Genomic DNA, 11220 nt, shown 5'->3' on the forward strand with positions numbered 1-11220 from the left:
GTTCTGACGGAAAGAGTGGCATTCTTCATCTAAGCCAAGAAGAGCCTCGTGCAGTCAATATGTTATTTTCTCGAGGTAATTCCGATGTTTTTGTACTTTATGTTGACAAATCACTTGGTTCGATTCAAGGGCTACAGATTGGTCATGATAATTTTGGAGATAATCCTTCGTGGTTTCTTGAGGAAATTCTGATTCGGGACATACAAACTAATCAGTCGTGGAAATTTATGGTGAATCTGTGGTTTGCTCTTGAGCGGGGAGATGGGCGCATCGAGCGAACAATCTACAAGACCTCAAATCATCTGGATTTCGGCAGTGAAGTTGCAAGACGTTGGCGAAAAGGCCTCGCGGAGTGGCATATTTGGATTTCAGTTGCAGAAAAACTACGAAGAAGCCGCTTTACAAGAGTACAGCGGCTTTCTTGCTGACTGTCAGTGCTTTTGACATTCATGTTTGCTAACGCGATGTTCTATAAGTTAGAAGGAAATTACGAACTGCCTATCCAAGTTGGACCGCTTAATTGTCGTGGAGATAAGTTGTGACAGGCATTGAAAGCGCACTTGTTGTGGCACCCATAAACATTATGATAGCGTTATTTTTTCAGAAAGGAGCTGAAAAGTGCGTAACAAACAACGGCTACTGTCATAAAGTCACCCTTATCACTGGTATCGGTTGGTTTTTGTTCTTGTACTGTTTCGGCTGCGTTTTCAATCTTCTACAGTCTAATTTGGGAAAAGAGTGTCAGCGAGCACTGGCTATCTTCGATGCTTATCTCATTCGCCCAGGACGTAACAATCAAGGAACCAGTAAAGGTGTTCTTCACAGCTCTAACTATTGCAGCCATTTTAAGGATAAAGGCAAAGAGATCAAAAGTACATGCCTCTGAAAGCCCTCAGCAAGCTAAGACTGAGTACTCTAATCAAAAGTTTTGGGCACTGCAATTATCAGATGTGGAAAAGATGAGGAGACAACAAGCTAAGAAACAGAACCTGACACGATACTTCACAGAATTGTTTGCATACCTGGTCTTCGTTTTCTTGCTAATGGTAGTGTGCTATGGAAATAGAAATGATCATCGGTACATGATGACGAAATCAATCAGAGATGGACTACCAAGCTTCAGCAGGGTGAGTAGACGTTATTTGATTTTGATTAATATATTGCTGAAATTTCCGTGTTTGATTGATCTTACAGCCTTTATTCCTATGTGGGGTTCAAATATGATTATACACGGGGAAATATTACTTTGACGGCCTGCTGAAGAACTGGAAAATAAAATTGTTTATAGACAATTCAGACATTGGCTAAGGCACTTTCTGCTATGGTGACTGACGTTTTGAGCAAGACTGAGACTCAAGACTAAGGAGAGATTCCAAGCAGAGTGGTATAATGCCTTAAAGATATTGACATTCTATCAACCTTTGAACTCCCAAGATCCTTTTGTTAATTCTCCCCTCTTGCTACAAGAAGTTACAAGAATCAGTTACAAGAATCAGTTACAAGAATTTGGTGTTAGATCAAGTCTTCAAATTCTACATGATAACTTTGAGCATTCTTATTACCTGTTTACTGAATCATTTATGGAAAGCTTGGGGAGAAGTTCTATGTTAATCACTTCTGGGTTAAAGGAGGAGATTTAGAAAGTGGCTGCTAACTCATTCAGACATCATTGAAATAAATAAACAAAAATTAATTTTTGAGGGAATGGGGTGTAATGGGAAATAGAAATAATTTTGGGAATTAGAAATAATAGTCTAAAAACGGGCTTAAAAATACTTACTCGTTTGCGTAGATCGAACTTCTCATCTACTCATACAGCTAAACGTATAAACCAAGCGGAATATATCTAATCCGACGATCTTGTATTAATACAGGTGAAAAACAACACTATGTACTGGAACTGGTTACAGAGAGTTTACATCCCAGGAGTGTTTTCCGGAAGATGGTACAACAGTCAAGAGGAGAAGAAAACGATGTATATTGGTAATAAACACTCTCTTCTTGTCGGCATGGCTCGAATATGGCCACTCAGAGTGAAATCGAGTAAGCGTTTCCCTGTTTGTTTGTTTAATTATTTATTTATTTATTAATTGTCTTGGATTTTAGTTACAAGGCTATTTACACATACACACTTAACGCTACACTTTATAGTCACACACGTATAACCGGCTCTGATAGTGAAATAATAGTGCCGGTCAAATCTCTCGGCTTCTGACCTTTCTAACAGTTGGTTATTAGCGGAAAGCTGCGTTTCTTATTCAACGTAAAAGTTAGAATCGATCAACGGCATTCCTCTCTCCCTTAGGTAAATTCTAAGGGTTCTAAAATTATCTTTTTTTTTTTTCATAACAGAGATGTCCATGCCTTTTTAAAGTACGATTGAAATGATACAAATCGCTGAGTACAATGAATACCAAAACAAGCTTCTTTGGTAACAATCCTTTGTTTTTCAAAATGTAGCACAGTGTAAAGTCCCGAACTATATCGAAGAATGTTTCAAGGGATACTCGATAAAGAACGAAGACACGGCCGCGTACAAAAAACCAGGCTGGAGGCCTATTGACAATGCTACGAGGAATGACGAGTTGCTACGTCTTTGCCCGAGGCCATGGCGATATCAACATGTTGAAGACACCGACACTATACTTAGGTGGGGAAAGTTCTCCTATTATCATGGAGGAGGATTTGTAGCAGACCTCGGATATCAGAATCATACAGGATTCAGCATTGTAACAGATTTACAAAAAAACGGTTGGCTTGACAGGAAAACTCGAGTGGTCATCGCAGAGTTTTCTACGATGAATCCATCAGTAAATGTTTTAGGTGTTGCCACATACTTCTACGAGGTTCAAACATCTGGGATGAAAACAGCTTCCATGCAAACTCACAGTCTGTCAATTGATTGTACTGACACTTGCTCTCATCAGTTTTATTCGATTTGCACGTTTCTCTTCATTGTATCTGTTTTTTTGTACTTTGGGAGAGAAAGCTTGAGGCTTTAAAATCATCGTTCTCAATATTTTAAGTCCATTTGGAATTGGATCGAAATATTCCAAATTGTTTTCTCTCTGTTTGCCGTGGTGACTTATATGATACGACAGAGTAAAGTTATTTCAACCATGGGCAAAGTGCATAAAAACATTTGCGCAAATCCAAGTTTTCAAGAAGCTATCACTTGCCAAGAAGTAGAAAACGCTGTCCTTGGTATCCTGATTTTCATCGTCACTACCAAGCTCTTGCGAATCATTCGCTTCAACAACCACGTTGCTCTATTCTCCAAAACATTGAAGATATCTGCACGATCTTTGACCTCGTTTAGTTTTGTTTTTTTAATTTTCTTTGTTGCATTTTTGGACTTCGATGTCGTGATGTTTGGTTGTTTATCTGAGCGCTACTCTTCGGTGCTAAAACGAGGCTTATTTCCAACTTGAGCTAGCTCTTGGTCGAGTGAAAGCTAGACCGATCAAGGAACTAGCAGAGACCAATACCATATACTTCAAAGTATTCGCGTATCTAATTCTTTTTACTCTTACTGTCCTGTGCATGAACTTTTTCATCGTTATAATGAACGATTCCCTTTCGGATGCTAAGAATAATGTGAACGGAGATGAGCTGTATGAACTTATTGATGAGCACCCCTGCTCGGCCTCAAAAGAAAGAAAAAAGTGTTTAGATGCAATCAGTAACACATTGAGTCAGTTGAAAACCTACCAAAAATCAGAAGTCGCAAAAGACAAGCATTCAGGAAACGTTGGCCTTGACTCCAAGAACACTTTGAATCTGAACTTTAATTTAAAAAGTCAGGCTACCGTAGCTTTGAGGGATAAAAAATCTAGAGGAACAATTAGTAAACAGCAATGCAGCACGAGGAAACAATCATTTTTTGACAAGATAAACGACATGTCAAAATCTCTCAAAGGTGAAAGCAATGAAGAATGCAGCAAACGTCCAGAAGAAAAGAAAGTGAGATTTGAAGAGGATGTCGTAGAGTCTTCTCTCCGTAAATTAGGCCGGAGAAAGCGTGACCTGTTACAACGACTGGAAAGAATTGTTTCAGAGTTCTCAGAAGAAGACGAAGATTTTAATTTGTTATTAAAAACAGCAAAGGCTCGAAACTTCAAGACTTAGAGACAATAAAAAGAAAATGTGAAAAAGAGAAAAGAACTACATAAAAAACTAAGATGAAAAACGGATACTTGAGCACAAGACATCTTGCAGAGAAGCAATGAGTTCCTCAGCGTATCGCAGGATTGTAGCGAAAAAAGGAAAAAAAAAAACCACGGAACTTTTTTTTAGAGTTTTCTGAGCTGATCCCAGAGGAAGAGCTTGTATACGACTTTTCATTTGAGCCAAGTGATTGTACATTAACATGGCCCGTATTTAAGATTTGAAGGCCCGTATTCAAGATTTGAAGCATGATATATGTGTCTTAGAGTTTCGTGATACTTGCTGTAAATATTTTTAATCACTTTTATTTTTAGTAACTGGGGATTTCTCTTCATCGTATTCAACATTTTTATTCGTTTTATTTACTGTATTGTAATGATGAAATTGATTAGGTGTGTTCATTGAATTGGACTTACTTATTTCTTTAGCGCTTTTGTTCGGAGAAACTAGCACCACCCATGCTTCGCTGAAATTCGAACGGAAATAAAGTTATGTATGCAAAATTGACATCATGTTGCTGGTCTCTAACGTGTTGACCCGCTCTCCCCTTATGCTTGTCCAAGTTTCTACGACACAAACACCAAGAGGATGCTTAGAATAATGAACGAGATGTGGTTTGGCGCATGTTAAAAAGTTATTTTAATTTGGAGACGACACAATTATGCAGTTTTCAATTCATAATCGTTTTGTCGTGACAGTCTTCTTAAAAAGCTTTTAACAGAAATTTTCTTGTCTCCCTTTATACTTTGCTGGTAACGACTTAGCCCATCACAGTTCGCCCTGAAAACCATGGGATCCCCCCTAATATGCCACTCCCCTCCTAGGCCATATACAATGACTGACTCCAACAAGGAACGTTTCACGCGTCCTCGGAGAATTATACTAATAACGAAATTATGTTGCGGCCCGCCGCCCTGGCGAAACCTATAGTCCCTTGTGAGCAATATGGTGCTTCTTGGGGAAGTGAGACCTTTTAGTCACTTATTCTATGGTTAGCTTCTGCGAGCGCGATCCTGGTTGTCAGAACCACATTTGTTCAGCAGGTTTTCGGGTTGAGCCGCATAGTGGTATCTGAAACTGCCTCTTGAAAATGTTGTGCCCGGAGAGGAAGTTTAAATCAAAATTCTTTGTTGGAGAAGCATCGGAGCAAGGAGGATGTAGCCATATTCTGACACGAGCAATGAAAGCGTAAGGATTATTTTCTAATATATCTATTAAATACCTATACTACATCGTAATATTAACGCATAATTAGTTTGCAGTAAGTACATTTACAATGTTACGAGTTTGTACAAGGAATTTTCACAGTAGATGCTTTCAGCGACAGATCAACTCGTGACAGGTTTATCTTTGCGTTTTCTTTTCAATTTGGCTCTTGCTTCTTTAAATTTTCAAATGTAAAATGTTTTCTTTCAAAACGACACCCGTATCCTGTAGAAATTAACGAATTACACCCCAAAGAAAGAATGAAAAAAAAAAAAAAGGCATAGTAATTATGTTTTCCATCGATCCCATTACAGCAGTATGACATCAGTCGTCACAGTTTTAATTGTCCTATTTCCCAATGAATTATCTATGTAAAATGGATTGTTTCCGAATATTAATGGAAAACCTTGCAATTTATATATATGATAAATTATATCACCTGAACTGCTCTTCATCGTTTAATTGACCATAAATTTAATATTGAAGCTAAATAGCTCAGATGCATTAACAAATTACAGTTTTCAGTAGCAATCAATTAAATTCTTCGGAGATCTTGTATTATCGGTGAAAAACAACTAACAAAACAACAATGCTGCCATTTGTAAAGCACACTTGTATATTTGTCAAAAGAAGATATTCAACTTTGGTCCGATCGAGAAGCGAACATTTTTTAACTCACGAGTAACTGTCTAATTTATAGCCAAGCTTGCGGCGCGTGCAGCGAAGACCTCTTCTTAAAAGAAAAACAGAAAAAAAATGGTGGTAGGACATCAAGACGAAAAATAAAACTGTTCAAACAGTATAGTGCTGAGGAAATTTTGCGATGTTATGCTATATTTTTTGGTCTGTCGTGGGGTTTGGAATTTTATTATTATCTCACTCCTCCACACACCCTCCCTCCCCTCCCTTCATGGTTATCCTAACTCCCATACCGACGAAGTTAATGGCATACGCTGTAAACGTTAACAATTACAACTCGCAACTTCATTTCTTTGATGAATGGATGGATATATATATTTTTTACCATTTGACAGATGGAATACTTGCAATCGTTTTCTTTAGGGAAAATACTAATTCGCAATAGACATCTACATCTAAGCATGATTCAGTGAACTACTTTTATTAACCGCGCATTTTATCAAACTTTCACTATCTGCGTTACAACAAATTGTAATCCAAGCAATTTCAATATCTTGAATTTCTCGTTTTAATGAAGCCAACCATTGCTTCACACCTGGTGGAAATAGCCTCTAGCCTCATTGGTCCGCTTATAAAGAGAAGAAAATAATTGTGACTTATGTCAGTAACACGTGATCGAGTATCGTTTTGTCCATTACACACTATCTCCTTTAAAATGTTAGAAAATCTTTTGCACTTGGGTTGCTATCAAGTGGGCTTCAGTTCGGTAAAATTTTTACTGTACTGTTAATACATTGTGCGCTAAGTACAAACTCTATAATAATACAGCATTTGTAGTGCGCAAATTCCACGAAAATATGCTCAAATGCGCATTAAAATACGAGTTAAGAATCAACCCTAAATCAAATAACATATGAAGGTAAAAATTCAGAAAACCTCTGACGCTTCCTTTTACTTATGCACATAATAAAATTGATTGATTTGATTTAATCACAATACACACACAAAAAAAAATTAACATTAGCAGACTATGAAAACGCATCACGAAATAAACGTGTCTTAAGTTTAGACTTGAGGCCAGCAACAGTGCTTTCAGACCTAATCTCCAGAGGAAGCATTTTCCAAAGTTTCGGCGCCGCATATGTGAAGAAGCGATCACTAAGAGAAACCTTGGACAACTTTTTAGGGCAACTGAGAAGGAGGTTATTACAAGAGCTCCTAAGATTATACCATGAAGGTGACTTAATGGAAATTAAAGAGGCTAGATATGCACGTGCTAAACCTTTAAGAGTCTGAAATGTAATTGAAATAATCTTAAAAACAATTCGAAATTTAGCTGGTGTAAATTAAAAAGTAAGAGTGTAATATGGCAGTATCTACTCTGCTGACAAACCAGCCTAGCAGCAGCATTCCGTATTCTTTGAAACCCATTGAACTGATAGTCAGGAATACCATACATACATACATACATATATACAATAGTTCACCATTCCCCATGGGGGCTTTTCAGGGCCAATTCCCACTCATCCCAGCCCAGGGGAGGACATCCACGACACAGTAATCTCGTGCGTGGGAAATTAACGTCTCCTACCCCTAACCCTGCAGGAGACGGGACCTACGGTTTATTAGTCCTTATCCGAGAAGACTAGAATATCTATCCATTTCTTGATTATAGAAGGAAGCAATTTCTCCTCACTTCTTTTAAGACCATGAGAATTGGTCCGGCCGAGGCTCGAACCCTCGACCTCCCGCACAACACAATCCGGCGCTTTAACCAATTGAGCTAACCGGATTCAAGATACTGTTATAAAAACCAATCATAGATAACACAGATGCATGCACAAGAGTCTAGGTCCACCGTCTAGAGAGGTACTTCCGTAAACGCCAAATATTATAGAGATAATAAAAACAAGAACCAGACAATTTCGTTATGTGGGTAACCATTGACAATTTTGTGTCAAACCAAGGGCTGATGTTTCTAGCAAAGGAGACGGCTGAGACGTTGCAATCACCCACTCGTATGCATTGAGTATTAATAATAATAATATTAATAATTATATATAATAATTATAAATAATAATTTACATTTCTAAAGCGCTAAAATTATAAAATATTCTAAAGCGCTTTACAACATTATTAACTACAAATATTAAAATGATAAACCACAAAATATTACCTTTAATCAACTGCTGAGGTGTTCCTAAATAACCAAAAATTGAGACTTATCATCATTTAGCTTACGACTGTCGGTTAACATCCACGAGCGAATATCATCAACACTGGACTCCAAAGCACTTTAGGCGGAAAGCTCATCAATAGCGTCATTGGGACAAAAGGAAATATATAATTGAGTATCGTCTGCAAAACAGTGAACGTCAGGCAAATACGACTAAACAATCTGAAGCTATCTACTAGTGTAGAGTGTGAATAAAAGAGGGCCCAGACAAAATCTCTGCGGAACACCACAATCCAAGTTGAATCTTCTTGAAAGTGCACTGTGTACCAAAATGCACTGAGAACGACCAGAGAGGTAAGATTGAAACCATGAAAGGACCTTGCCATGGATACCAAAGGAGTTTTCCAATCGTCGTAGCAGCGTGCCATAATCCACAATATCGAAAGCAGCACTTAGATCAAGGAGAAGAAATAAAGTCACACGTTGTTTATCCATATTAAGTAGAATATCGTTTACTACCTTCAACAGAGCGGTTTCAGCACTGTGGTGAGGGCGGTACGCCGATCGATAGACTGGAAGCAGATTATTCCAAGACAAATGCTTATGCAGCTGCTTAGCAACAACAGTCTCAGCTATCTTTGAAACGTACTGTAGGTTTCTCACTGGTCTGTAGTTCTTAGGAACCAACTCAAGACCACCTTTCTTGAGAAGTGGTCGCACTATCGCAAGTTTCCAAGAACCAGCGAAATGACCCCGTACTCAGCGATAGATTAATCATTCTCGTAATCATAGGTAGGAGTACATCAAGATGTTTAATAAGTAATGCAGTTGGAATCGGCTCAAGAAGACAGGACTTCTTAGCAGACGACAAAATAATTGCCTGTACATCATTTGTGGATAAAAGTTCAAATTCAGAAAATGACGCATCAGTAACAAATTCAGCAGGCAGAGTGCTGGTTGAAGATCGATGAGCAGTGCTTGAGATCACAGACTTTATTCCAGCAATCTTCTGAACAAAGAATTCACCGAAATCAGTAGCCAGGACTTGATAGTCTGTGCAGAGAGGGTAAGTAGAACCCTCAGCGAGATTGACAAGAGACCTGCGGCCTTAAACAACTTGCTTTGGTCATTGCCCACATAATCAATTAAATTCCTATTATACTCCTCACGAGCTTTATTTATTAAATATGTCACGCGATTTCTCAGGGAACGAAAAAGAACCAAATTCGTGGGTGTTTTCGAAGCTTACCAAGACCTTTCCGTCTTCCCTTTTAGCCGCTTTGCATACCTTCTTTCATCAGTCATTCATGGAGCAGAGGGTCAAGCGCGAATTTGTTTTGTCTTGACAGGAGCATGACAATCCATCAATGTTCGCAAGGTATTATGAAATTGCACGACAAGCTCTTCAAGGTTGTCAGACGGGTGATGAAACAAATCCCTATCAATAACGTCACGCTTGAAGGCCGCGGTATCAATAGCACGTACTTTCCTAAATGAAACAGAAGAAACAGCCGAGGACGGCTTGGCTACTCTCAATGAACAGACCACTGGTAAATGATTCGAAATAGGGAAGTCAGTAAATGGAGCCCCACAGATGACACTGTCAGAATTCCGGGTAATAACCAGATCTAATGTGTGACCCTGATCATGTGTTATTACGTTTAAATGCTGAGTTAAGGACATGGACTTCAGTGGCTCGCGGAAACAACGAGCAGAAGAATCATTAGGATCATCCACATGAACATTGAAGTCGCCAGTTAAACAAAGTGGCTCAGACGAAAAGATGATCGACTCAAGGTAGACTACAAACTCATCCAGAAACGTGGATATAGTGACAGGGTGGGACAAAGAATAAGGTGGTCGATAAACAATAACAAGTCTAAACCGCAAAGACTCATTAAATAATAAATATTCTGCAAATTAAAAAGATGACTTGGAACCAGAAGAAATATTCGAAACATGAATGCCATCCCTGAATAAGAGACCAATGCCACCACCCCCACGATCGCTCCTCGGGCAGTGAACAAAATTATATCCAGCAGGCGTAGTCTCCTTGCACACCGCTAAGTCATTAAGCGAAAGGCAAGTCTCGGTTATAGCAAACACGTCCGCTTTATGTTCACAGACATAGTCAAAGAAGGGAGCAGATTTATTCTTGAGCGAACGAGCATTCAAAGTACATAAGGTCCACTGGACTTGAATTGGCGTGGCCGTAGATGAAACGCATCTGATCTCAGTGAGGTTTGAAATGTTTCGACAACGATAGGCATTCGATAAACGACAACACTGGCGATCAGTGATTCTTGGAGGAATAAATTGAAAATCATTAGGACCAGGATTGACATTGATGTCACCACTGATAACCAAACAGATGAGATTAAAAGTGAAAGTCGAATTCGGATAATGACTGATTGACAACAGGAAAAAGCCACGACGTCGTGCAGGCCTAAATCCAAGATGGCGAGTCCGATAGATCAGCATTGAGTTGAAGTGACAACGATTTGAAGTGCCAAAAATAGAAAGACCTATTCTTCGAGAAAGCCAAACTTCAGATAAATCCAATCGACTAGCATATAGCAAGCTATAAGAACTAAAATTCATAAGAAAAATAACAAATAAGGCTAAAACAGCGGAGCCGGTAAAAACGTGGCCGACCGTCATTTGCATGCAAAAACTCTATTTCATCTAGTGGTTAAGCATATGGTCTAGAACTGTTAGGGAAGCAGTGAACGGTATTGGAACATCCTGTAGCCCCAAGCGAAATCAAACCGGAAAGAAAAGATTATCGGCGGCTTTTATTGGGCTCTCTTGACGAAACAAATCAAACCTTGTTAATATCTGTTCTTGACTTTTATTATACTTGAAAATAATACAGGTAATAAAGGGGGTGTGGACAAAACGTGGGGTAGGTCATGGCCTAGGCCATGGTGTAGGCCATGGCCTTCCCTGTGGCCTACCGGTGGTCAGATTTTTATAAGGATATCATTGAATGCTTTCCTGAGTAGTCTTACCAACGACTGCTGTTTTGGCGG

The 11220-nt window shown here is 38.9% G+C and overlaps 1 pseudogene; it reads left to right on the forward strand.

Annotated features, from left to right (window-relative positions):
* The first annotated feature begins 758 nt into the window (after nt 1–758).
* Nucleotides 759–4674, forward strand: LOC148736977 (polycystin-2-like protein 2; annotated as a pseudogene).
* Nucleotides 4675–11220: the final 6546 nt, after the last annotated feature.

This window comes from Stylophora pistillata, chromosome 2 (genome assembly GCF_964205215.1).
Source record: "Stylophora pistillata chromosome 2, jaStyPist1.2, whole genome shotgun sequence".
Classification (NCBI taxonomy): domain Eukaryota; kingdom Metazoa; phylum Cnidaria; class Anthozoa; order Scleractinia; family Pocilloporidae; genus Stylophora; species Stylophora pistillata.